A 26,715-nucleotide genomic window follows, 5' to 3' on the forward strand; every position below is an offset into this window, starting at 1 on the left:
CAAATAATGGCTGTAGAATGGGCTTACTGAAGAACTCAGTGAATTTCAAATTGTGACCATCATAGTATGCCACCTTTCCAACAAGTCAGTTCATTAAATAAATACACTCCTCTCTCCTCCACAAATCTCTCTCCCCTACCCTCCTCTCTCCTCTACCCTCCTCTCTCCTCTTCACATCTCTCCCATAGCCTCCTCACTCCCCTCCTCTCTCCCCTCGCCTCCTCTCTCCTCTACCCTTCTCTCTCCCCTACCATCCTCTCTCCCCTCCCCTCCTCTCTCCTCTACCATTCTCTCTCCCCTACCATCCTCTATACCCTACCCTCCCTTCTCCTCTACCATTCTCTCTACTCCACCCTCCTCTCTCCCCTACCCTCCTCTCTCCTCTACCCTCCTCTCTCCTCCACCCTCCTCTCTCCTCTACCCTCCCCTCTCCTCTACCCTTCTCTCTCCACTACCATCCTCTATACCCTACCCTCCTCTCTACTCTACCCTTCTTTCTCACCTACATGCCTCTCTCCTCTACCCTTCATTCTCTCCTACCCTCCTCTCTCTTACCCTCCTTTCTCCCCTCCCCTTCTCTCTACCCTACCCTCTATCCCATACCCTACCCTACCCTCTCCTCTACCCTTCTCTCACCCCTACCCTCCTCTCCCCTCTACCCTTCTCTCTCTACTACCCTCCTCTCTTCTCTCCCCCTCCCCTCATCTCTCCTCTCCCCTTCTCTCTCCCCTACCCTCCTCTATCCCCTCCCATCCTCTATCCCCTCCCATCCTCTCTCCCTGCCCCTCCTCTCCTCTTCCCTCCTTCTCTCACCCCTACCCTCCTCTCTCCCCTCCCCTCATCTCTCCTCTACCCTTCTCTCCCCCCTACCCTCTGTCCCTTACCATCCTCTCTCCCCTACTTTCCTCTCTCCTTTACCGCCCTCTCTCCTCCACAAATCTCTCTCAGCCCTACCCTCATCTCTCACCTATCCTGCTCTATGCCCTACCCTCCCGTCTCCCCTCCTCTCCTCTCTCCTCAAACATTCTCTCTCCCCTCCCTTTCTCTCTCACCTATACTTCTCTATGCCCTACCCTCCTGTCTCCCGTCTCCCCTCCCCTTCTCTCTCCCCTCCCCTTCTCTCTCTCCTCCCCTCCTTTCTCCCCTCCCCTTCTCTCTCTCTCCTCCTCCTCAAATCTCTCTCCCCTCCTCTCTCTTCCATCGTGCTCAGCTCATTTATCTCTCTCTCTTGCTCTCTTTCGCTCTCTCACTCTTCCTGACATATAGTGTTGGACTTGTTGATTTTGACTCAGCTCATAGACCTCTAGCATCTACAGCCCTCCCTTCTCTTACTCTAACATAACACCAATATAATATATACTCTCATTCATTTACATAGACACAGATACAATCAATCATTGACACACTGAATATACAACAGTCAGATGCATGACACCATCACAACTTAACTGACATTAGTGCCTGTCCCCAGATGGACAGTTAGACTACAGTAAAGTACATTTACAGGTGATCACATCATTGTCCTGCTTTGAGACACATGTTTACTGTCTGCTTCCAGTTGCATGTTCTTTTACTAACCCTGTAAATGGTAACATATCTTACAATATTAAAACATATCTCAGTAACTGTCACAAGTGTATAACAGCATCCTACCTGTGGTCCAGAACAGGATCATCACTGCAGGTATCATATCTGTCTCTAACTGGGGCTCCACTGAGCAATACAGTCTACTGTCATAAAGAGCGGACTGAAGAGTTGGAAATACTGCTCGGCTATATGACCTCTATGTCATTAGTTCATTACGTCTTTGATGTGAGATAAACTTCTTAGCAACTTATCTTGGATCAGTGGTTGAACACACTACAGCAAACTGATCTGTTAAAAAAACTCCACAGGAAACTGCTGACAGAGCAGCAACGTTTTACATAATGATGACATCACTGGTGAGAAGTCAGTGATAAAAAGATGAAGAGGAGAGGGGAAAGGAGAGGGGGAGAAGAGGAGAGGGGAGAGGGGGAGAGAAGAGGAGAGGGGAGAGGAGAGGGGGAGAAGAGGAGAGGGGAGAGGATGGGAAAAGAGGAGAGGGGAGAGGAGAGGGGGAGAGAAGAGGAGAGGGGAGAGGAGAGGAGAGAGGAGAGGGGAGAGGGGGAGAAGAGGAGAGGGGAGAGGATGGGAGAAGAGGGGAGCGAAGAGGAGAGGGGGAGAAGAGGGGGAGAAGGGGAGAGGAGAGGAGAGGGGGAGAGAAGAGGAGAGGGGGGAGGAGAGGAGAGGGGGAGGAGAGGAGAGGGGAGAGGATGGGAGAAGAGGAGAGGGGAGCGAAGAGTAGAGTAGAGGGGGGAGAAGAGGGGGAGAAGAGGAGAGGGGGAGAATAGGATAGGAGAGGGGAGAGGAGAGGGCAGAGAAGAGGAGGGGGAGAAGAGGAGACGGGAGAGGATGGGAGAAGAGGAGAGGGGAGGGAAGACGTGAGGGGGAGAAGAGTTGAGGGGGAGAAGAGGAGAGGAGAAGGGGAGAGAATAGGAGATGGGGAGAAGAGGAGAGGGAAGAGAAGAGAAGAGAAGAGAAGAGGAGAGGAGAGGAGAGGAGAGGAGAGGAGAGGAGAGAGAAGAGGAGAGTGGAGAGGACAGGATGGGAGAAGAGGAGAGGGGCGCGAAGAGGAGAGGGGGGAGAAGAGGGGGAGAAGAGGAGAGGGGGAGAAGGGGAGAGGAGAGGGAGGAGAAGAGGGGGAGAAGAGGAGAGGGGGGAGAAGGGGAGAGGAGAGGGGGGAGAAGAGGAGAGGGGAAAGGAGAGGATGGGAGAAGGGGAGAGGAGGTACTGTTTGTCTCCCACCGTTCCACTCAGAGAACTCTACCTTCTGTTATCAAGTGGGCGTTTCCACCATATTTAGTATATTTAGTATACTAGTCATTTCAGTGAATGGAGATCCTAAACAGGTTAACACTTGGTAGACTATATAACTTAAACATCCATGGTGGAGACATTAACACTTGGTAGACTATATAACTTAAACATCCATGGTGGAGACATTAACCTGTTGGGGCTAGGGGGCAATATTTTCACGGCTGGATAAAAAAACGTACCCGATTTAATCTGGTTACTAATCCTACCCAGTAACTAGAATATGCATATACTTATTATATATGGATAGAAAACACCCTAAAGTTTCTAAAACTGTTTGAATGGTGTCTGTGAGTATAACAGAACTCATTTGGCAGGCAAAACCCTGAGACATTTTCTGACAGGAAGTGGATACCTGATGTGTTGAATTACCTTTAAGCCTATGCCGGCTGGATAAAACAACAGAATAAAATAAGTGGGATATTTAAACAGCACAGAAACAGAGCAGGTTGCTAGTTGACTATGTGTTGTAAATTGTTTCAATGCTGCCGTCTACAGATCTTCTAATGTATTGTAATACCACATGTACCAATACAGTAGAATTGACAGTGACACTGTGTAATGATACAATGACCCTCCATGGAATGTTCTGCTGCTGTTGTGCAACATTGTGACACCACTGACATGTTTACAGGTTGCCATGCCGACGAAAGAGAAGGTGTTTTCATTCTGTAATAACTGCGTTGCCCACTCCAGTCAGCAGAAGGCGATGTGCGTCTTTTTATTTTTTATTTAATTTAGTTAATATAATTGTTTTTATTCAAAATACAGATCAACAATTTACATTGTTACATCTGTCATGACGTTGGCCTCTTTTGGTACAGGGAGGACAGTTGACCCCCTCCCCTTTTGCACCATCTCCCAACCTACCTTCCCCCACCCATTCCCTGTGTGAAGGAGTGGTAAAATTCCAGGAGAGTCTCTGGCCACATGGCCCATAGAGAGACACAGGAAATTCTTCCAACGCACAGAATTGGGGAGCCAAGCGACATTTGTGTTCTGGAGAAGGTATGGAGGATTGGTGAAAAATCCAGCTACGAACTGGTCCGCTTGGTACAATTTTGTGATACTCAGAAGAGACAATATAGCCATATTACCATAAAACTGTTTATATAATAGCCTCAGCTTGAGACTTGCATCATAATGGTTGTATAGAATGTATTAATAAGGATAAAGCTTTTGTAATACATTGAGATGCTATGTACTGATGTTAATGTGATAGAATTGTATTTCTGTAACCAAGTCTAACTCAGTAATAGGCACGCCCCCAGGGTCACATACAGGACCAGGCGTCATTTGACAAGCCTGTTCAAGGGTCACTATAAAACCCACCCTGATTTACATTTCTTTAGACCAGGCCTCCACTCCATGGCCAATAGGTTTTACCATCCAATTCCTCTACTGAAAGTGAACTACACCACGTGGTTAACTTTTAGACTATCGAGACCGACAGAATAAGAACAAGTCTTTGATATTAATTATTAGTCTGCAGCTAAGTAAATTATATCATCGAACGCGAAGACCAACGAAACATCCATTCTATAACGACATTAATGAATGTCGCTTTGAAAGATTCATTCTAACCGAGAGAGAGAGAGAGAGAGAGAGAGAACTCTCCATCAGAACGACGCTCGAACAAGGATCACGACGACACATGAGCGTAAATATATATTGATTGCAATTGTTCCCGAATGAGCGAGCCTTCAATTGTCAATTGTTAGTATTATTGAACTCTGTGTACCTTCTCAGCTGACCGTTTATGACCCATTGTCTAACAGACCAGCCATGCCTGTTAGCCATTAGGGCACATTACTATACCAATCCTTTGTGACGATAATTACTGTTTGTATGTTTTCTGTTAATTACTTAGTGTAGTAAATAAATGATTTTAAGACAATTGATGTATGGATGATTTTAGTAAAGACTGGGTTCGTGCAGATACAACAATTTACGACGTTTGGAATGAGACTGGACTCGAGGTAAAATACACCATTTAAACCAGAAGATAATCGGCCTATACTATAATAGAATATAATATTATAATACAGGAAAGTTATATTAGGAAAATTATAACTTTGTAATCTAAATATTCTCCTTGGTGCCCCGATCTCCTAGTTAATTACAATTAAACGATTAATCAGTTTAATCGCGTGATAATAATTACAGGGAGTTAATTGATAAACCTGTCTTCAGTTTAATGGTACCCCAAAGACAAGGCATATATGGTGCCCCGTGTGAGGAATCTAAGATAGAATTGGACTTTGCTGTGAAATTCTATATATCAATTGTGCAAACAGAATTGTACAAACAGCCTGCTATCTAAACAAAGTGATTGTGCATTTCCCATTGAGAGAAGCTATTTAGAGTAGTTCCGGTCTTATGTCGATAGCAGTGAGGGATAAATTCCAGTTTTAGTCCGTTAGGCCAAACGGTACTATTTCTGTCGGTCAATATTAACTTCTAGAGTAAGGTTAGAAATTAGAAGTTAACTGTCCGGTAACTGAGCCGAATAATTTGCCTACTGCACTAAGACAGTGTGGGCAGACCGTATGCGTATCTGTATTTAAGTACCGTGTCGCTCCGGTCAGCATAAACGCTAGCAGAATATGCTGAATGGGGTTAAGGTGAGACGTCACTAGAAAACCCACCCTTTCCATAGTGAAAGGATCCTATTTTGGTGCTTGGAAGTGATACTCCTGAACCAAGTAGTAATAGCTTAGCATTACGGGCAAGCTAACAGAGAGGGAACATTTTACCCTCCCCGTAACACGTTTAAAATTCCTCCGCTAGCGCGACGGAAGTCCGACCTTTGTACTTCCATTTAATTTCAGCATTCTGCACCCTGGTGGTGAAGAATTGCCAGTACATCTCTAGGGGAAATTCAAATGTGGAGCACGGTAACATATCCAGACAATCGCAATTGACTGGATATGACGTCTCATTCAATTTAACTAACAAGTGAAATTGGCAGATTTACCTTTTCAAGTGGATCTTTTAAAAAAATATCTAAAATTGATTGGGCGTCCATAATGATACATGATTAACTTTTTCCAAACTTAACTTAGAAGAAGCAATGCTCTCAGGTTAATTGAAAGTTAATTCCCAGATAGCCTATACAGGTTTGATATATCATAAATAGATTAATCAGTAAAACCCATTACTCACGGGAGTGAACCCCATGTGGCTTCGGCCTTAAGGGAAAGTATAGTGGTGAATGTACCCTAAACATTTAAACTACATTACTGTTATGATAACCCCACAATCTGAATTGCTTGGGTATCATTGCCTCATTCAATTTATTTAGTTAAATTGTCGAACATACCTTTCTAGGTTCTTCCAACTAAATGAGACAACTTAAACTTTGCATATTAACCTTGATGAAGCAACCTCTCAGGTAATTCAAAGTTAATTCCCAGATAGCCTATACAGGTTTGATATATCATAAATAGATTAATCAGTAAAATCTGCTTTAGCAAAGCACATTCACCAAACCCATTACTGACGGGAGTGAATCCCATGTGGCTTCAGCCCCAGGGAGGAGCGTACCCTAGTGGTGAAGGGTCCCAACATTTGACCTACGGTTTACACTTATGATATCCAATCAATGGTGATTGTATGGATTATCGTCTCATTCAATTTAATAAGTTAAATTGTTGAACATACCTTTCTAGGTTCTTCCAATTAAATGAGACAACTTAAACTTTGCATATTAACCTGGATGAAGCAACCTCTCAGGTAATTCAAGTTCAATACCCAGATAGCCTACCCAGGTAGGACTAATCATTGGCATTGATTAATTCAATTTGCTTTGGCAAATTCATTCACGTCCAACTTCCACAGTACTGTACAGTACTGATGGTTCATTAACGTCTATAAATAGATTAAAATCGTCTTTGCAGTTTTCCACATTCCAAAACCAAATTTTGGAAAATTAGGAAAAATATTTTTTCCTTTCAAATGTTCTAATAATGTGCAAGCTATCAGAGGGGGTGGTCCCCACTCGCCCGGTAATTAGTGAACCTCCACCTGTAAATGGATTGATCTCTGACCTCAGCAGCGATAACAACCCTAATTATGCCATTAGTGGAAAAGCAGACAACAATGTTTTCCAAAATCAACCATCGGGCGCAGGCCTCGTAAAGGTTCTCTCCAGTCTAGCTCTGATGTCTTGCCATCCGAGATTGCCATCTGTCCAATATCGCAGTGCACAGCTGAAGCACGAGCAGGTAACGGTAGACATAAAGGGACAGGTGGAGAGAACCGGGAAACCAATGACCAATGCAGACAAGGGAAAAATTCTGCTAGCTATGGAACTGCGTTCGAAAACTGAACAATTAAATGTAATTGCAAAAACGTACGACGATGAACAAGCACAAGCTCTTCAACAAAATTGTTTTCTACAGGAACAAAATCATATGCTACAGGAACAACTCGATTTAGCCAAAACTAAATACGATGATGTCCACGCCAAACTAGATAAATCTGAAGAGTTATCTACAAACAGGAGCGCTCAACTTGACAACATGCATGCTGTTTTGTTGAATGTTACTCAAAATAACACGGTTCTCCTCAAAACGCTGCAGACCAAAGACGATCAGTTAATGAACACAGTGACAAAGTTGGATGATAAATCAGCAGAACTTATTGAAGTCGCTGACCAAATGAATGATGAGAGAACTCAGGTGATGAGGTTGGAAATATTGATTTCTAAGCAAGCAGAGGAAATCTCATCACTGAATCTCTCGCTCCGTACTCAGGACCTCTATCTGCAAAACATGACAGATAATTTTGAGATCGAAAGGAGCAGGTGTGACACTCACGTGTCCAAAATCGGTACTCTAAGCGCTCAAGTGGACTCTGCAATGCAGCAGAATTCCACCATTAGGTACCATCTGGAGGAAATCCAGAATGGTCACGCTCTACAGCGCGACTACCCATCCAAGCAACCGGAGCCCTGTACTCACAGGAGTGAAGACAATAGGTTTCAGACCTTGCCTCCCTCATGTGTCCCCTCAGTCTTCTCCTCTTTGCCCTTCGGCACTGAGTAATATGGCGCCTCTTGGCCAACAACAACAAGGCTTGGCTTCCTCTCTTGGCCTTTCGGCCCCAATTTCTCCACAGGATGAAGCCAACCCTCTCCGCCCGCTTGGCGCGGAATACCTTGACAAACTCGTCAAGAATTTCCCCACCTTTGACCCCGTTCCAGGTCAGCCAAACGATACGGAGACGTTCCTAGCTGACATAGAGGACGCGTTGGATGGCTACTCGAACGCTACGGGTTCTGACAGGGTTTACCTGTTGAAGCGAACGTCGAATAGACACGTGACAAGGTTCATTCGCCTACAACAGGAACACGTGCTAAATGACTACGCTAAACTTGCCACAGCTTTGAAATTAGAATTCAGTGGTTCGGCGACTCGCAAACACGATTGCTCACTGGCTAACACCGTCAAACAAGCTCGGAACGAACACCCACAAGCTTACGATCATAGGCTTCGTTCAGCTTACTTTGGCCTACTCACTGAAACAGGAATGGAAGAGCTGTTACCATTCAAACAAATGTTTCTGTCGAACATGTATCCCACCTTCATTACCTACTTGGGCCCTGCCGCCCACGTTGGCTTGCCTATCTTACAACTCAGAGAGCTTGCAAGCACAGCTTTTGAGGCATCAAAAGTTCACAATGCTAAGATCCCTGACCACTCAGTTTTGAAGTTTGACCAGGAGCACTCACTCCAGTTAAAGGGTGCATTATCAGGTATTGGAGCGTCGAGAGATGACGCACAACAACAGTTTCTACCACGAAACCATGATTCCAATAACCTCCGCGGTCGAAATAACTGTAAAGTACGTAGCCATCAACATGACTACCGCTACAATCGACTCGTTCGCTACGTTCCTGCACCCAACCCACAAAAAGTGTCAGAGCACAAGAGTAACAAAGGGTTCAAGGACGATCAAAACATAGACCGATGTTCTCCAGAAGTCCCACTACGGGAAGAACTTAAGCGAGAACAATTTGAGAAAAGGGTAAAAGATAAGTCACAAGGACTAGACGGGGAATTACCGGACACCAGGTCCGCAGGAATTAACACCCATAGCAAGGACATTAACCTGTTGGGGATAGGGGGCAGTATTTGCACGGCTGGATAAAAAATGTACCCGATTTAATCTGGTTACTACACCTGCCCAGTAACTAGAATATGCATATAATTATTGGCTTTGGATACAAAACACCCTAAAGTTTCTAAAACTGTTTGAATGGTGTCTGTGAGTATAACAGAATTCCTATGGCAGGCCAAAACCTGAGAAGATTTCAAGCAGGAAGTGGCCTGTCTGAGAAGTAGTGTTTCATCTTGGCTCTTTTTATTGAAGACTCAGGATCTGTGCAATAACGTGACACTTCCTACGTCGTCCATAGGGTCTCAGAGCCTGGGAAAACGTTGAACGATATCGAGGCAGGCTCTGGCTGAAACACTTTATCGCTTTTGGCAAGTGGCCACTCAGAGTACTATGGGCTTAGGCGCGTGCCCACTTCGACCGAATGGTTTCTTTTCCTTTGTCTGTTTATCTAAACGCAGATTCCCGGTCGGAATATTATCACTTTTTTATGAGAAAAATGGCATAAAAATTGATTTTAAACAGCGGTTGACATGCTTCGAAGTACGGTAATGGAATATTTAGAATTCTTTTGTCACGAATTGCACCATGCTCGTCACCCTTATTTAGCCTTTAGGATAGTGTCTAGAACGCACAAACAAAACGGCGCTGTTTGGATATAACGATGGATTATTTTGGACCAAACCAACATTTGTTATTGAAGTAGAAGTCCTGGGAGTGCATTCTGACGAAGACAACAAAGGTAAGAACATTTTTCTTATAGTAAATCTGACTTTGATGAGTGCTAAACCTGCTGGGTGTCTAAATAGCTAGCCCTGTGATGCCGGGCTATCTACTGAGAATATTGCAAAATGTGCATTCACCGAAAAGCTATTTTAAAATCGGACATATCGAGTGCATAGAGGAGTTCTCTATCTATAATTCTTAAAATAATTGTTATGCTTTTTGTGAACGTTTATCGTGAGTAATTTAGTAAATTCACAGGCAGTGTTCGGTGGGAATGCTAGTCACATGCTAGTCACATGCTAATGTAAAAAGCTGGTTTTTGATATAAATATGAACTTGATTGAACAAAACATGCATGTATTGTATAACATAATGTCCTAGGGTTGTCATCTGATGAAGATCATCAAAGGTTAGTTCTACATTTAGCTGTGGTTTGGGTTTATGTGACATTATATGCTAGCTTGAAAAATGGGTGTCTGATTATTTCTGGCTGGGTAGTCTGCTGACATAATCTAATGTTTTGCTTTCGTTGTAAAGCCTTTTTTCAAATCGGACAGTGTGGTTAGATTAACGAGAGTCTTATCTTTAAAATGGTGTAAAATAGTCATATTTTTGAAAAATTGAAGTAATAGCATATCTAAGGATTTGAATAACGCGCCACAGGATTCAACTGGCTGTTGAGCAGGTGGGACGCGTCCCACCTAGCCCATAGAGGTTAAAGTTCAAATTTCTCCCGCTCTCATTCAAGACCCTATCCAGGGCCCGCTTGATTAAGAAACAAGCCCCCGGGCTTTGTCTATAGACTCTGATACAAAAGTTGCGAAGAAAAAGGTCAAGCGCTTCGTTAAAGCCAAGCCCACTCAAAATCGGAAAAGTCAATCTGCTTCCATCTTGAACAGACATGGCACATCACGTCGTTGCGAACGACCACTCCACTTTGTGGGGAATATGTCCACTAACCACGAATCTAAACGGCCATACCTGGAAACAGTCCTGGAGGACTGCTTAGCTTGTCATGCGCTAATTGATTTGGGTGCGACAATATCACTCATCTCTCAAACATTGTTTGATGATCTCAAAAGGGCTTTGAAGCCAACTAAACGTTGGTTAAAAGTGGAACGATGCGACAATAAACTTCGAGGGGTCACTCAGACTACCTCGCCTTTCACATTGAGAGTCATGCTGAAACTACAATTTCCAGGACGTATCGCTCGTTCACCCTGTGTATGTTACCAGCCTCGAAACTGTAACCCTGCTACTTGGAGCAGACTTGATGGATCGGTTACTCCCATTGATGGATTGGAAAACCAACCAGGTATGGTCACAGGCCACAGTGCCTTCTCCACTGAACACACTGTCTCCCCCTAATGCTAGCTGCAACGCAGTCATTCACGAGGGGTATCTGTCGAAAGCACCCCTTGGGAAAAAGACGTTTAGAAACCTCTTGGTACAAAATCCGATCCACGGAGAGAGTACGATATCTCGACACATTCCATCAGCCAACCTGATTGACCATTCTTTTCATGATTTCGAGCCAGCTGTCTCTGTGAATGAGCAACTTCCCTCCTCCTTGCAGTCATGCAATACGGTAGTTGAGATGAACTTCTCTTTCCCTTTGGACACTTCCGCAAGCACTGCGGCCGTCCCAGCAAGAAAAACATTGATGCGCAGAGTATACTCTGCTTCCGATGATACACCTTCCGCTTTGTTGGGGACTGTCACCCCTTACAATGACACTAATGGCGTCAGTCCAGCAACTGACCCGATGACTCCCACTGGTGAAACACTTTGCGATATCACAGACCGATATCCTCGTCTCAGTTCGCAGGTACTGAAGAGGTTGCCACACGCGGACGCGGTGGTGACTGACATGCCTCGACAGCCACTGAACGTTTTGAAGCACAAACACCAGGAGATTTGGTTGAAAGGTTACAGCCATTCTCATAACAACGCGGCCGCTGACAACTCGTACATAGGGTCCGACCTTTTCATTTGCGCATCGGACACCAACACCACCCGCTGGTGGGGGGGTCCCGAGGCACAAAGGGGGGGAATAGTAGCCCAGACCCATGATGAGCTTCATCGAGGCCGGTGGGGGGGGTCAAGACTACGGACAACACCGTACGAGGCCGCCAGAGCATAAATCAAATCTAGTTGTAAACTCTCCTATGAGAACAGTGAGGAGCAGACAGGCCCCTAGATGGGGATTATCTTAGAAGACATCTAAGATAGTACTGAGGTGTACCACACTGGTCGTAAAGGAAGTCCAGTGGACTTGTCCACCTCCAAAACTAATGGCATCAATAATCATTCTTTGCCATGCGTAGGTTCAACTACAATACAACTAGTAAAATGCTCCAATCATGTGTTCCGGTAGATAATATTTCCGAATAAATCGGTAGGATAACTGGTCCCCTTGAGTACCAGTACCAATACTAGCAACAGTCAGTCCAGCTACAATCAGTAAGAAGGTTAGAGACTTAACCAATCAAATTACCATTGACAACAGCGACATAGGAGTCACTCAGAGTGCAACACGTGGAGGGGAATCTCCAGTGCACTCTTCCAATGGTTAAGACACATGTCACTAATAAATAGGATCCTCCATTCAGGAGGAAAATTATTAGAAGTCATGAACCATGATCACACCACGTATGACTGGTCCAATACTTAAAGAGTACTTCCGTCGTGAGGTTAGCTCCTCCGTGGATAACATAGCTATGAAATAGGCTTCATACCTATCGCCACTACAATAGTGGAAGACAGTGACTTGTAGAAAAACTACTACAGACTCCCTTGACACCAATTCTGACTGACCTCCAGGCATTGACCTGAAAATTACCTGACTACGTCAGACTCATTCTGAACAAGTTGTAATCTGCCCGGATACTTGGTTTTCTTCCCTTGACATGCGCGCTTGTGTAAGCATAAGCGCACATGCACAACGGAACATCCAATTAGGATTTATGCTAGGACCACTTAAGGGCCCAAGCAATATACCAGCCTTAGTAAAGTTGAACATTTACTTCTAGGCCTTTGACTCTACAGCACTCACCAGTTTTCTTCCCAGAAGTCCATAGGTCATCCCTGTAGACTGCCCAAAACTAATGCATTACAGCTGTAGACTTATCATATAGTTAAACTTAGGATAGCGCCTAAGCAACACACTAAGTAGGAAAAACCCTAGATATGGCATTAGAGACAATGCCATGATAATCATTTTGCCAGAACATTGGACGTATATAGAATACAGTCCAATTAGATGATTTTTCTTGTGTGAGAACTATATTTTGTATAATTTTTGTTTATGCTTTCATTCCTTTTCGGTTCAGTTCCTTTGACACTTAGGAAGTGATAGAGCCTTAACCTGTTGGGGCTAGGGGGCAGTATTTGCACGGCTGGATAAAAAAATGTACCCGATTTAATCTGGTTACTAATCCTACCCAGTAACTAGAATATGCATATACGTATTATATATGGATAGAAAACACCCTAAAGTTTCTAAAACTGTTTGAATGGTGTCTGTGAGTATAACAGAACTCATATGGCAGGCAAAACCCTGAGACATTTTCTGACAGGAAGTGGATACCTGATGTGTTGTATTACCTTTAAACCTATGCCATTGAAAAACACAGGGGCTGAGGAATATTTTGGCACTTCCTATTGCTTCCACTAGATGTCACCAGCCTTTACAAAGTGTTTTGAGTCTTCTGGAGGGAGATCTGACCGAACAAGAGCCATGGAACGATGATGGCCCATTAGACACCTGGCGCGCGAGTTCATGTTGGGTACCCTCGTTCCAATACGTTATAAAAGAGAATGCATTCGTCCACCTTGAATATTATTCATGTTCTGGTTAAAAAAGGCCCTAATGATTTATGCTATACAACGTTTGACATGTTTGAACGAACGTAAATATATTTTTTCCCCTCGTTCATGACGAGAAGTCCGGCTGGCTTAGATCATGTGCTAACAAGACGGAGATTTTTGGACATAAATGATGAGCTTTTTTGAACAAAACTACATTCGTTATGGACCTGTGATACCTGGAAGTGACATCTGATGAAGAGAATCAAAGGTAATGGATTATTTACATAGTATTTTCGATTTTAGATCTCCCCAACATGACGGCTAGTCTGTATCGCAACGCGTATTTTTCTGGGCGCAGTGCTCAGATTATTGCAAAGTGTGATTTCCCAGTAAGGTTATTTTTAAATCTGGCAAGTTGATTGCGTTCAAGAGATGTAAATCTATAATTCTTTAAATGACAATATAATATTTTACCAATGTTTTCTAATTTTAATTATTTAATTTGTGGTGCTGACTTGACTGCCGGTTATTGGAGGGAAACGATTTCCTCAACATCAATGCCATAGTAAAACGCTCTTTTTGGATATAAATATGAACTTGATAGAACTAAAAATTCATGCATTGTCTAACATAATGTCCTAGGAGTGTCATCTGATGGAGATTGTAAAAGGTTAGTGCATCATTTTAGCTGGTTTTATGGTTTTGGTGACCCTGTCTTTGAATTGACAAAACATTACACACAACTCTTGTAAATGTACTGTCCTAACATACTCTAAATTTATGCTTTCGCCGTAAAACCTTTTTGAAATCGTAAAACGTGGTTAGATTAAGGAGATGTTTATCTTTCAAAGGGTGTAAAATAGTTGTATGTTTGAAAAATTTGAATTTTGACATTTATTTGGATTCAAATTTGCCGCTCTTGAAATGCACCTGCTGTTGATGGAGTGCACCACGGGTGGGACGCTTGCGTCCCACCTAGCCCATAGAGGTTAAACAAAGTCCCCATACAACCATCACTTAGTGCCACAACGCCGCTCATTGGGGAATGAATGTAATTATATATAGTTCATGAGTGTGTGTGCGTTGTTAACATCTACCTAAGTTACTGCCCAGATCTTCCAGTCTGGACGACGGGTCCGCAACGGTGACCCCAAATCCGGCCACCCACGGCCTATCCTTGTGGCGGCATGCCCGCTGTCAGAGAGACTACCAAGGTAAACCACCAGAGGGGGGGACCGTAACGGCGATCACCAACCAGGACATCCCCTGGCCCTTCCTGGGGTACTTTACAGCTTCCAGGGAACCTACCAAGGTACACCACTAGAGGAGACAGCAACGGCGATCACCAACCGGACATCAACTGCCCATCCTTGTGGTGGACGGCTCCGCTTTCAGAGAGCCTACCAAGTTCAACTACCAGAGAGGACTGCAACGATGATCTACCAATGGGACATCACGTGGTCATGATTTTATGTTGATTTGTAACTTGCAGGATAAACAAGATCCAAACCACCAGGGGTGGTATGTCATGACGTTGGCCTCTTTTGGTACAGGGAGGACAGTTGACCCCCTCCCCTTTTGCACCATCTCCCAACCTACCTTCCCCCACCCAGTCCCTGTGTGAAGGAGTGGTAAAATTCCAGGAGAGTCTCTGGCCACATGGCCCATAGAGAGACACAGGAAATTCTTCCAACGCACAGAATTGGGGAGCCAAGCGACATTTGTGTTCTGGAGAAGGTGTGGAAGATTGGTGAAGAATCCAGCTATGAACTGGTCCGCTTGGTACAATTTTGTGATACTCAGAAGAGACAATATAGCCATATTACCATAAAACTGTTTATATAATAGCCTCAGCTTGAGACTTGCATCATAATGGTTGTATAGAATGTATTAATAAGGATAAAGCTTTTGTAATACATTGAGATGCTATGTACTGATGTTAATGTGATAGAATTGTATTTCTGTAACCAAGTCTAACTCAGTCATAGGCACGCCCCCAGGGACACATACAGGACCAGGCGTCATTTGACAAGCTATTCTATGGGCACTATAAAACACTCCCTGATTTACATTTCTTTAGACCAGGCCTCCACTCCATGGCCAATAGGTTTTACCATCCAATTCCTCTACTGAAAGTGAACTACACCACATGGTTAACTTTTAGACTATCGAGACCGACAGAATAAGAACAAGTCTTTGATATTAATTATTAGTCTGCAGCTAAGTAAATTATATCATCGAACGCGAAGACCAACGAAACATCCATTCTATGACCACATTAATGAATGTCGCTCTGAAAGATCCATTCTAACCGAGAGAGAGAGAGAGAGAGAGAGAGACAAAACTCTCCACAGAACGACGTTCCAACAAAGAACGACGACACATGAGCGTAAATATATATTGATTGCAATTGTTCCCGAATGAGCGAGCCTTCAATTGTCAATTGTTAATATTAATGAACTCTGTGTACCTTCTCAGCTGACCGTTTATGACCCATTGTCTAACAGACCTGCCATGCCTGTTAGCCATTTGGGCACATTACTATACCAATCCTTTGTGACAATAATTACTGTTTGTATGTTTTCTGTTAATTACTTAGTGTAGTAAATAAATGATTTTAAGACAATTGATGTATGGATGATTTTAGTAAAGACTGGGTTCGTGCAGATACAACAATTTACGACGTTTGGAATGAGACTGGACTCGAGGTAAAATACACCATTTAAACCAGAAGATAATCGGCCTATACTATAATAGAATATAATATTATAATACAGGAAAGTTATATTAGGAAAATTATAACTTTGTTATCTGAATATTGTCCTTGGTGCCCCGATCTCCTAGTTAATTACAATTAAACGATTAATCAGTTTAATTGCGTGATAATAATTACAGGGAGTTAATTGATAAACCTGTCTTCAGTTTAATCGTACCCCAAAGACACGACACATCATATAAAACAGAACGCAGGTATTAACGAGAAAATACTAAAACATACAAACAATATCAATGAAGTAATAAAAAAATAAACAATTCTAGTGCAATTGTAATCACTCTGAAAAAATCTATAATGATTCAGGAAAATGTTATTCTTGTTGTTATTCACTGGGGTTAATGTTTTAATAAGATAGTTAAATTCAATCAGAAAAATTTGTAATTTTGGTATAGAATTTTTGTCTGTGTATAAACTATTTGGCAACAAGAATACAAAAATTCACAATCATTTCAATGGTCTTGTTATCATTGCAATAGGAACATATATCTTTCATGTCAAAAACATGGGTCGTGTTCATAATGGTAAATAAGTATTTTGCAAAGTTTTCCCAGAATTCTGACACAAATTTACATTAAAGAACAAGTGGGACAGATTCTCACCTTCTTTTTCACAGAAAACGCAGATATCATCAATAGCCACAAATGTGGATATCATATAAATGGATATGTCATGTAAAATTTAAAATTTTAAATTGTTTGGTATACAATATTTGTATGGCCTTGACAATGTCAGGATTAAGCATGTTCCAGAAACATTATGTAATATATTCTAATATGAATTAATTCTAGAATTGTGTCTGTTATTAATGATAAACCTTTAAACTCCACTCTTCCTCCCATCTCTCTATTTTTCAGCTCCAGATGACAAAACCTACACAGTCCAGGGGTTGCAGGTCTGCCGACTTCCTTCTGGTCACACTTTGTATTCAGAGAAATATCCAATAAACCAAAGACATTGCTTTAACTGTGATTGTACTTTACTACAGATATTTTCCTCAAATAAAATAAACAAGTTATTACAATTTATTTACATTGGGTCTAATGTGTGTGTGAGAGGGAGGCATGTGAAGGGTTAAAGTTGATTTTGGAGGTCTTCTAAAGACCCCCACCATTGATTATGTTGTTATTCATTTGCTGACGTGCCATTGTACTTTTACTCACTGTATAGCTGAATATTGAGGCCTCTCTGTGTGTAGCTCTCTGCCAAAACCCGCAGCCCTGCGTCTGTGAGAAGAGGTGAGAAAAGGGACTGTGGATGACAGCGAGACACAGAGAGACACAGAGAGACAGCTTCTGTTTTTCTCTGAAACAAGGGCAGATTTACATACTGCTGAGACCGGTTCTCAGAAACCTTGTGTTAAGAATAACTTGTTCTTTTAGCTGCACATACAGGGTTTGACACCATAAGGGGTGATCTATATAAGATCCTGTCTTTCTTTTGTTCGGGGCAGAACTCAGGAGAGACATCAGTTGTATGTTGATCTTTGACTTCTGTCTACGGCTGTATTCTAATATCTTCATTTTATATATTCACATTTTAAGTATTCCTTATTTGTAAATAACGGAGCCCAGAAAAGTGGAACCAACACATGTTTTCAACTCAGAAAAAAGCACACAGAATTTCCTCAAACTGTAAACATTAAGCCATAGTCTTTTACAATATTATCAATCACCCTTTGATTTGATAGATATGGAGAGTAATTATGTAGATATTGAGAATGGATATGAAGGAGTAGATCTCTCCAATCCTCAAATAAAATGCAGCAAAACATTAAATAAACAAGTAATTACAATGTGTTTACATTGTGGATAATGTGTGTGTGTGTTTTATTTTTCCTTGTCAGCCACCCATCTCTGCTTTGTCAGTCTTGATAGGCCCAGTGTCTTCTGGGTGAGGCTGTCAGGCAGATCTGAAAGAGAGACACACAAAGTGACAGTAAGTATACAGGTGAACAACATGTGTGTGTACATCTGTTGGTGTGACTGAGCATATGCAATAGAATTCTGAATGACCTGTATCCATCTGGGTCTCCTCAACAGTTCCTCCCTTCACGGCCAGTGTAGTAGGAACTGGTGCAGCCGGTAAATGAAAGACCACAGCAGAGGACTGCTGAGACTGCAGCTGAACTGCTGGGGCTGGCAGATCTAAAAGAGAGAGGCACAATTTTCTGAACTGACAATAATCATAAACTAAACAGACTGAATGAGTGTAAGGCCTAGATCCAATCAGATCAAGTGTTAACCGGTGATATCTGACACCACATAGCTGATGTTTTGGCCGTGTCAGAGGTGTAACTGTGTTGGATCTGTCCAATCAGTGAGCAGCAGCTCTTGATCAAAGTCACAAAACTACAGCCGTCCTACTCACGTTACAAGTTCAGAAGGCGAAAGTGTAGGTCATATAGAAATAATGACGCTCACATTCTAAATCATGAAACTAAATCATGAGGATTTCTATCAGCCTAATGGAGGTGCAGATTACATCTCACATTCCAGTGTTGAAACTTCTAAACTGGGCTGCATGAGATTTCTGTTAATGTGAATCCGTGCAGCCAATGGCAACGTCCCCTTTAGGTATAATGTCAGGAGCAGCTTGTGGATTTGACATCTCTAACACAGTTCCACCTCAGACACCACCAAAACAACCTCTATGTGGATGTCGGCTGAAGAGGAAGTGATTGAATAGAGCCCCAAGTGAGGGAGAGGGTGCATGTGTGTATACATGGATGTGATAATGACCTGTATCAGCTGTCGTGGCCGGTGTAGCAGGTGCAGGGGCAGACGACTGCAGCTGTGAAGACTGTGGTTGAGCTAATAGTGCTGTCAGATCTAAGAGAGAGAGGAACAATTTTCAAAAGTTAAAATAATTATATAACAAAACAGAGTGAGTGATTGAGTGAGTGTGTAAACGTGTGTTTGATAATTACCTGGACCACATCACAATGCTTCAGGTGTAGAAGCCTCTGGAAGTTCCAGCATGCCACTCCAGGCCTGGAACAGCTTGGTGGAAAGACCTGTCACCCACTGAGCAGGTGGGCAGATCTGAAAAATAGGCACAATATCATTTTAATGACAAAGCCTTGACTACACACCAACCTAAACAGAACAGACTATGGGAGGAGCACAGTACTACATAGAGCCATGACTACATGGAACTCTATTCCACATCAAGTAACTCACGTATTGTACTTGCCCTTGCAATCTGATGTGTGTGTTCTGTGTTATTATGACTCAGAAGTCTCAACCTGACCACATCCTTGTAGTCGGCCAATCAGTGATTAGCTTGGGAAAATTGGCTATCAACAGTGTCCAGTAAAAAGGAGATCAAAGGACATGTATTACTGAATGGCATGAGATCTAGGACCCTGCCTCAGGACTACCTGGCCTGACGACTCCTGGCTGTCCCTGTCTCCAGTCCACCTGGTCGTGCTGCTGATCCAGTCTCTGCTGTTTCTGTCTGCAGCTATGGAACCCTGACCTGCTCAAGGCTCACCAGAGGTACTACCTTGTCCCAGACCCGCTGTTTGATCCTGTCTCTCGCTACCTGACCTACTGTCTCAACCTCTAAACGCTCAGCTATGAAGAGCCAACTGGCATTTACTCCTGAGGTGCTGAACTATTGCACCCTCTATAAACCTCTATTATTTGACACTGCTGGTCATCTGTCTAAATGGCTGTAGTCTTTTATCATCTCCACCAGCACAGCCAGAAGAGGACTGGCCACCCCTCAGAGCCTGGTTCCTCTCTAGGTTTCTTCCTAGGTTCCTGCCTTTCTAGGGAGACTTTCCTAGCCACTGTGCTTCTACGTCTGCATTGCTTGCTCTTTGGGGTTTTAGGCTGGTTATCTGTATAAGCTCTTTGTGACAACTGCTGATGTAAAAGGGCCTTTATAAAATACATGTGATAGATTGTTTGTATATGCTTCTATTCATGTCAGTAACTCTAAATATGACATTGAGTTGTCTTACATTTCCTCAATAGGAAGTTGTACCTTCAGCTAACACTTTTTCCTGGTCTTTCCTGCTGGGGACAGGGGGCTTCAGGGTTGTGATTGGCCGGCCTGAAACCTGGAATATTAACAATAATTAGTCTACACATTTATAAATGAATGGAATTCAATATGGGTTCGCTGTGCATCTCATCTGATTGACAATTGCTGATGATATACTGTATCTGTCTATTTTCTGTTGAAAATCTGCCACCAAACCACATAATTCTATCTAGTGAGAGTGTACAAAACCACTAGCTTATTTTACCAAGTCAAAAATAACATGATTTAGTCAAGGGACCCAACGAATAACAACGACGCTAGTCTACTGCACCCCATATCAACCAACTACTATCTGGTCACAAGGCTACGTTGTTATCATTTAGTAATGTTGTACTATAGTCTACTGCACCATATCAACCAACTACTATCTGGTCACAAGGCTACGTTGTTATCATTTAGTAATGTTGTACTGTAACCTACTGCACCATATCAACCAACTACTATCTGGTCACAAGGCTACGTTGTTATCATTTAGTAATGTTGTACTGTAGTCTACTGCACCATATCAACCAACTACTATCTGGTCACAAGGCTACGTTGTTATCATTTAGTAATGTTGTACTGTAGTCTACTGCACCATATCAACCAACTACTAGCTGGTCACAAGGCTACGTTGTTATCATTTAGTCATGTTGTACTGTAACCTACTGCAATTAGTCTGTAATAATGTTTGTCCAGTGTATCTATGTATTTAATTAAAGTCTGTTATAATGTTTATCCAGTGTATCTATGTATTTAATTAGTCTGTAATAATGTTTATCCAGTGTATCTATGTATTTAATTAGTCTGTTATAATGTTTATCCAGTGTATCTATGTATTTAATTAGTCTGTTATTGTCACGGTTGTCGTTGGAAATGGAGGACCAAAACGCAGCAGGTATGTGTACGCTCATCTTGACATTTATTAACTCAGAATGAACACACCAAAACAACAAAACGAAACGAACTTATGAAAAACGAAACAGTCTTGAAAGGCTCACTCGGCAAAACAAGAAACAATCTCCCACAAATACACAGACAAACACACCCAACTAATATAGGACTTCCAATCAAAGGCAACACCACACAGCTGCCTTCAATTGGAAGTCCACCCCAATTAACTCAACGTAGAAACAGATTACCTAGACTAAACATAGAATTACATAAACAAGGAACAGTGCCCAAAAACCCCGGAATACATAAATCAAATGCCCTTTTTAGAAAACCACCACCCCGAACCACATAAACCAAATACCCTCTGCCACGTCCTGACCAAACTACAATAACAATTAATCCTTATACTGGCCAGGACGTGACAGTTATAATGTTTATCCAGTGTATCTATGTATTTAATTATTCTGTAATAATGTTTATCCAGTGTATCTATGTATTTAATTAGTCTGTTATAATGTTTATCCAGTGTATCTATGTATTTAATTAGTCTGAAACAACGTTTATCCAGTGTAACTATGTATTTAATTAGTCTGTTATAATGTTTATCCAGTGAATCTATGTATTTAATTAAAGTCTGTTATAATGTTTATCCAGTGTATCTATGTATTTAACTAAAGTCTGTTATAATGTTTATCCAGTGTATCTATGTATTTAATTAGTCTGTTATAATGTTTATCCAGTGTATCTATGTATTTAACTAGTCTGTTATAATGTTTATCCAGTGTATCTATATATTTAACTAAAGTCACATGATGTACTGATGAGACCTGCTCCCTCTGCTAGAACACTTCCCCTTTGTCTACATGACTGACTCATGGTTCTGGACTCACAGCCAAATGCTGTTTCTCCATATCCTGTTATTTAGCAGTAGACTGAACTAAGCTGTGAGAGATGAACAGGACAAATGGTTGTGGTTCCTTTGAAAAACACTGTTGAGACATTGAGCACTGAGAAATGGTGTGACATTTCTCAACAAGACCTCACCACAAAAGTTACAATGTGGAAAGATGAACATCTCTTTACAGATGAGTTTATATATACTGCTCAAAAAAATAAAGGGAACACTTAAACAACACAATGTAACTCCAAGTCAATCACACTTCTGTGAAATCAAACTGTCCACTTAGGAAGCAACACTGATTGACAATAAATTTCACATGCTGTTGTACAAATGGAATAGACAACAGGTGGAAATTATAGGCAATTAGCAAGACACCCCCAATAAAGGAGTGGTTCTGCAGGTGGGGACCAAAGACCACTTCTCAGTTCCTATGCTTCCTGGCTGATGTTTTGGTCACTTTTGAATGCTGGCGGTGCTTTCACTCTAGTGGTAGCATGAGACGGAGTCTACAACCCACACAAGTAGCTCAGGTAGTGCAGCTCATCCAGGATGTCACATCAATGCGAGCTGTGGCAAGAAGGTTTGCTGTGTCTGTCAGCGTAGTGTCCAGAGCATGGAGGCGCTACCAGGAGACAGGCCAGTACATCAGGAGACGTGGAGGAGGCTGTAGGAGGGCAACAAACCAGCAGCAGGACCGCTACCTCTGCCTTTGTGCAAGGAGGAGCAGGAGGAGCACTGCCAGAGCCCTGCAAAATAACCTCCAGCAGGCCACAAATGTGCATGTGTCTGCTCAAACGGTCAGAAACAGACTCCATGAGGGTGGTATGATGTCCACAGGTGGGGGTTGTGCTTACAGCCCAACACCGTGCAGGACGTTTGGCATTTGCCAGAGAACACCAAGATTGGCAAATTCGCCACTCTTCACAGATGAAAGCAGGTTCACACTGAGCACATGTGACAGAGTCTGGAGACGCCGTGGAGAACATTCTGCTGCCTGCAACATCCTCCAGCATGACCGGTTTGGCGGTGGGTCAGTCATGGTGTGGGGTGGCATTTCTTTGGGGGGCCGCACAGCCCTCCATGTGCTCGCCAGAGGTAGCCTGACTGCCATTAGGTACCGAGATGAGATCCTCAGAGACCCCTTGTGAGACCATATGCTGGTGCGGTTGGCCCTGGGTTCCTCCTAATGCAAGACAATGCTAGACCTCATGTGGCTGGAGTGTGTCAGCAGTTCCTGCAAGAGGAAGGCATTGATGCTATGGACTGGCCCGCCCGTTCCCCAGACCTGAATCCAATTGAGCACATCTGGGACATCATCTCTCGCTCCATCCACCAACGCCACATTGCACCACAGACTGTCCAGGAGTTGGCGGATGCTTTAGTCCAGGTCTGGCAGGAGATCCCTCAGGAGACCATCCGCCACCTCATCAGGAGCATGCCCAGGCGTTGTAGGGAGGTCATACAGGCACGTGGAGGCCACACACACTACTGAGCCTCATTTTGACTTGTTTTAAGGACATTACATCAAAGTTGGATCAGCCTGTAGTGTGGTTTTCCACTTTAATTTTGAGTGTGACTCCAAATCCAGACCTCCATGGGTTGAAAAATTGGATTTCCATTGATTATTTTTGTGTGATTTTGTTGTCAGCACATTCAACTATGTAAAGAAAAAAGTATTTAATAAGATTATTTCTTTCATTCAGATCTAGGATGTGTTGTTTAAGTGTTCCCTTTATTTTTTTGAGCAGTGTATAATTTAATATATTTGCTTTCATCTATTTTTGTTTTCTCAATCATTCAGTTCCATAGGTCAGGGTCAAGCTGAGCTGGGCCAATAGTGGAAGACGTTACTGGTTGACTATATTCAGTTGACTGTATGTTACTATGTCAGCCCTATCTCTTTTGACACCTCCCTCCCTTTATCTCTCACCCTCCCCACCCCCTCCTCTCTCTCTCCCCACCCCTCCTCCCTGTCCCTCTGCTCATCTCTCTCTCTTCCATCTCCCTCTCTCTCTCTCTCTCTCTCTTCCTGACATATAGTGTTGAGGACCTGTTGATCTTGACTCAGATCACAGACCTCTAGCTTCTACAGCCCTCCCTTCTCCTACTCTAACATAACACCAATATAATACATAATATATACTCTCATTCATTTACATAGAGACAGATACAATCAATCATTGACACACTGAATATATATCAGTCAGATGCATGACACCATCACAACTTAACTGACATTAGTGCCTGTCCCCAGATGGACAGTTAGACTACAGTAAAGTACATTTACAGGTCATCACATCATTGTCCTGCTTTGAGACACATTTTTACTGTCTGCTTCCAGTTGCATGTTATTTTACTAACCCTGCAAATTATAATATATCTTACAATATCAAAACATATCTCAGTAACATTCACAAGTGTATATAATAATTTAGTCAAGGGACCCAACGAATAACAACGACGCTAGTTAACTGCACCCCATATCCACCAACTACTAGCTGGTAACAAGGCTACGTTGTTATCATTTAGTAATGTTGTACTGTAGTCTACTGCACCATATCAACCAACTACTATCTGGTCACAAAGCTACGTTGTTATCATTTAGTAATGTTGTACTGTAGTCTACTGCACCATATCAACCAACTACTATCTGGTCACAAGGCTACGTTGTTATCATTTAGTAATGTTGTACTGTAGTCTACTGCACCATATCAACCAACTACTATCTGGTCACAAGGCTACGTTGTTATCATTTAGTAATGTTGTACTGTAACCTACTGCACCATATCAACCAACTACTAGCTGGTCACAAGGCTACGTTGTTATCATTTAGTAATGTTGTACTGTAACCTACTGCAATTAGTCTGTAATAATGTTTATCCAGTGTATCTATGTATTTAATTAGTCTGTTATAATGTTTATCCAGTGTATCAATGTATTTAACTAAAGTCACATTGAGCACTGAGACATTTCTCAACAAGACCTCACCACAAAAGTCACAATGTGGAAAGGTGAACATCTCTCATGAGTTTATATATAATTTAATACATTTAGATGCTAGATGCTTTCATCTATTTTTGTTTTCTCAATCATTCAGTTCCATAGGTCAGGGTCAAGCTGAGCTGGGCCAATAGTGGAAGAGGTTACTGGTTGACTACATTCAGTTGACTGTTTGTTACTATGTCAGTCCATCTTTTTTGACACCTCCCTCCATCTCCTCCCCTTATCTCTCACCCTCCCCACCCCCTCCTTCCTCTCTCTCTCGTTCTCTCTCTCTTCCTGACATGTAGCATCAGGCCTGTTGATCTGGACTCAGGTCACAGACCTCTGGCATCGACACTCCCCCCTTCTCCTGCTCTAACATCAGACCAATATTAAATAGATACATCAAATATACTCTCATTCATTTACATAGAGACAGATACAATCAATCATTGACACACTGAATATACAACCGTCAGATGCATGACACCATCACCAATGTTCTTCTAACTTTTTCCGGGACTGAGCAGATTTCAGGTGTGCTGAGCGCAAACTTGAACATTGTGAAAATTCTGTGCAACTTCCAGTGTGCGTTTACTGTGAACACTGAGGCTGTACCCCCTTTAAGTTACAGTTAACAGTGGACAAGTAGGCTACTGTGGCTATTTGATCATAATGTAGGCCTACCAGAGTGACCTACCATCAAAAACAATGGAGAAAATGCTTCCCATAACATTTTAACATGGAAACAGTTGTTCTATCATTCAGCCTACAGTAGCAGCCAATGTGTGGTGTTTAATATAGGCCTACATTCCATGAGACTTCTGAAAGAAACATGCAGGGCTTGACATTAACTTGTTTATCCACTTCTCCTTCAGGCAAGGAGGTGACTGAAAATGCTGTTGTGTTTGATGCAAGCTTACGCAAGTGTGTCCCAAAATACAACACTGTCCCTTTAAGACAAAAAAAGCTATTTACCTGACTGTCACCGTCTGCCGGAGAAGTCAGTCACTGGCCGCGGACAGCATTTGGTAAACTAACACACCTCCTCCCTGCTCCGTTTTCAGCTCCGTTAGCAATGTGTCGACACAGTTCATTTAGTATCTCAGTTCATACAATACACACATTATTATTACCTTCCTTCAGTAACAATATGGTATAAGGAATAGGCAGACAAGCATTCATGTTTGATTCATGTGATGTATATTGTACTTAGTAATGTTGTGGAGTAGCGCTGTTTGATTGTTTCTGTCCCTCTCCGTCTCTGTAACTTCCGGGTTTGCTGGAATAAGGACGCGAGCTTCTTCTTCTATGGTATAATTACGTTCGCAACAATTATATGTGCATTCCGCCACCTACTGTTCAGGTGGATAACAAGTCTCCAAAAAGGATCAACATTTAATAATATAAATAAAATAACAAATAACAAAATGCAAAGTATCATGTTAATTAAAGTAAATCAACCTGCTTTTCTATTTTAATCAGGTCCCTACACAGGCTCAGAGGGATCCTGTGATGGAGGGACATTTCCTGGTGACAGTAGTCCTTGAAGTGCTTCTGCCGTAAGTCTTGGAGGCCCAAA

The 26,715-nt window shown here is 42.5% G+C and overlaps 1 long non-coding RNA gene across 8 annotated transcripts in view; it reads right to left on the bottom strand.

The window, feature by feature from the left end:
• The window catches only part of LOC123723778 (uncharacterized), a 50,035-nt gene extending 23,606 nt beyond the window's left edge, over window positions 1–26,429 (bottom strand). The window contains exons 1-8 of one of the 8 annotated variants that reach the window (XR_014392062.1): window positions 26,112–26,424; window positions 20,318–20,393; window positions 19,254–19,368; window positions 19,066–19,155; window positions 18,340–18,471; window positions 18,129–18,236; window positions 17,488–17,550; window positions 16,451–17,244 (exon numbers count right to left, since the gene is read on the bottom strand). This is a non-coding gene — a long non-coding RNA (uncharacterized LOC123723778). Of the gene's footprint in view, window positions 1–16,450; window positions 18,237–18,339; window positions 18,472–19,065; window positions 19,156–19,253; window positions 19,369–20,294; window positions 20,394–26,111 lie in introns of those variants that run through there. The other 7 variants (XR_014392061.1, XR_014392060.1, XR_014392064.1 and 4 more) reach the window with 7 other exon arrangements.
• Between the last annotated feature and the right edge of the window lie 286 nt (window positions 26,430–26,715).

Source organism: Salmo salar, chromosome 04 (assembly GCF_965601325.2).
Source record: "Salmo salar chromosome 04, fSalSal1, whole genome shotgun sequence".
NCBI lineage: Eukaryota > Metazoa > Chordata > Actinopteri > Salmoniformes > Salmonidae > Salmo > Salmo salar.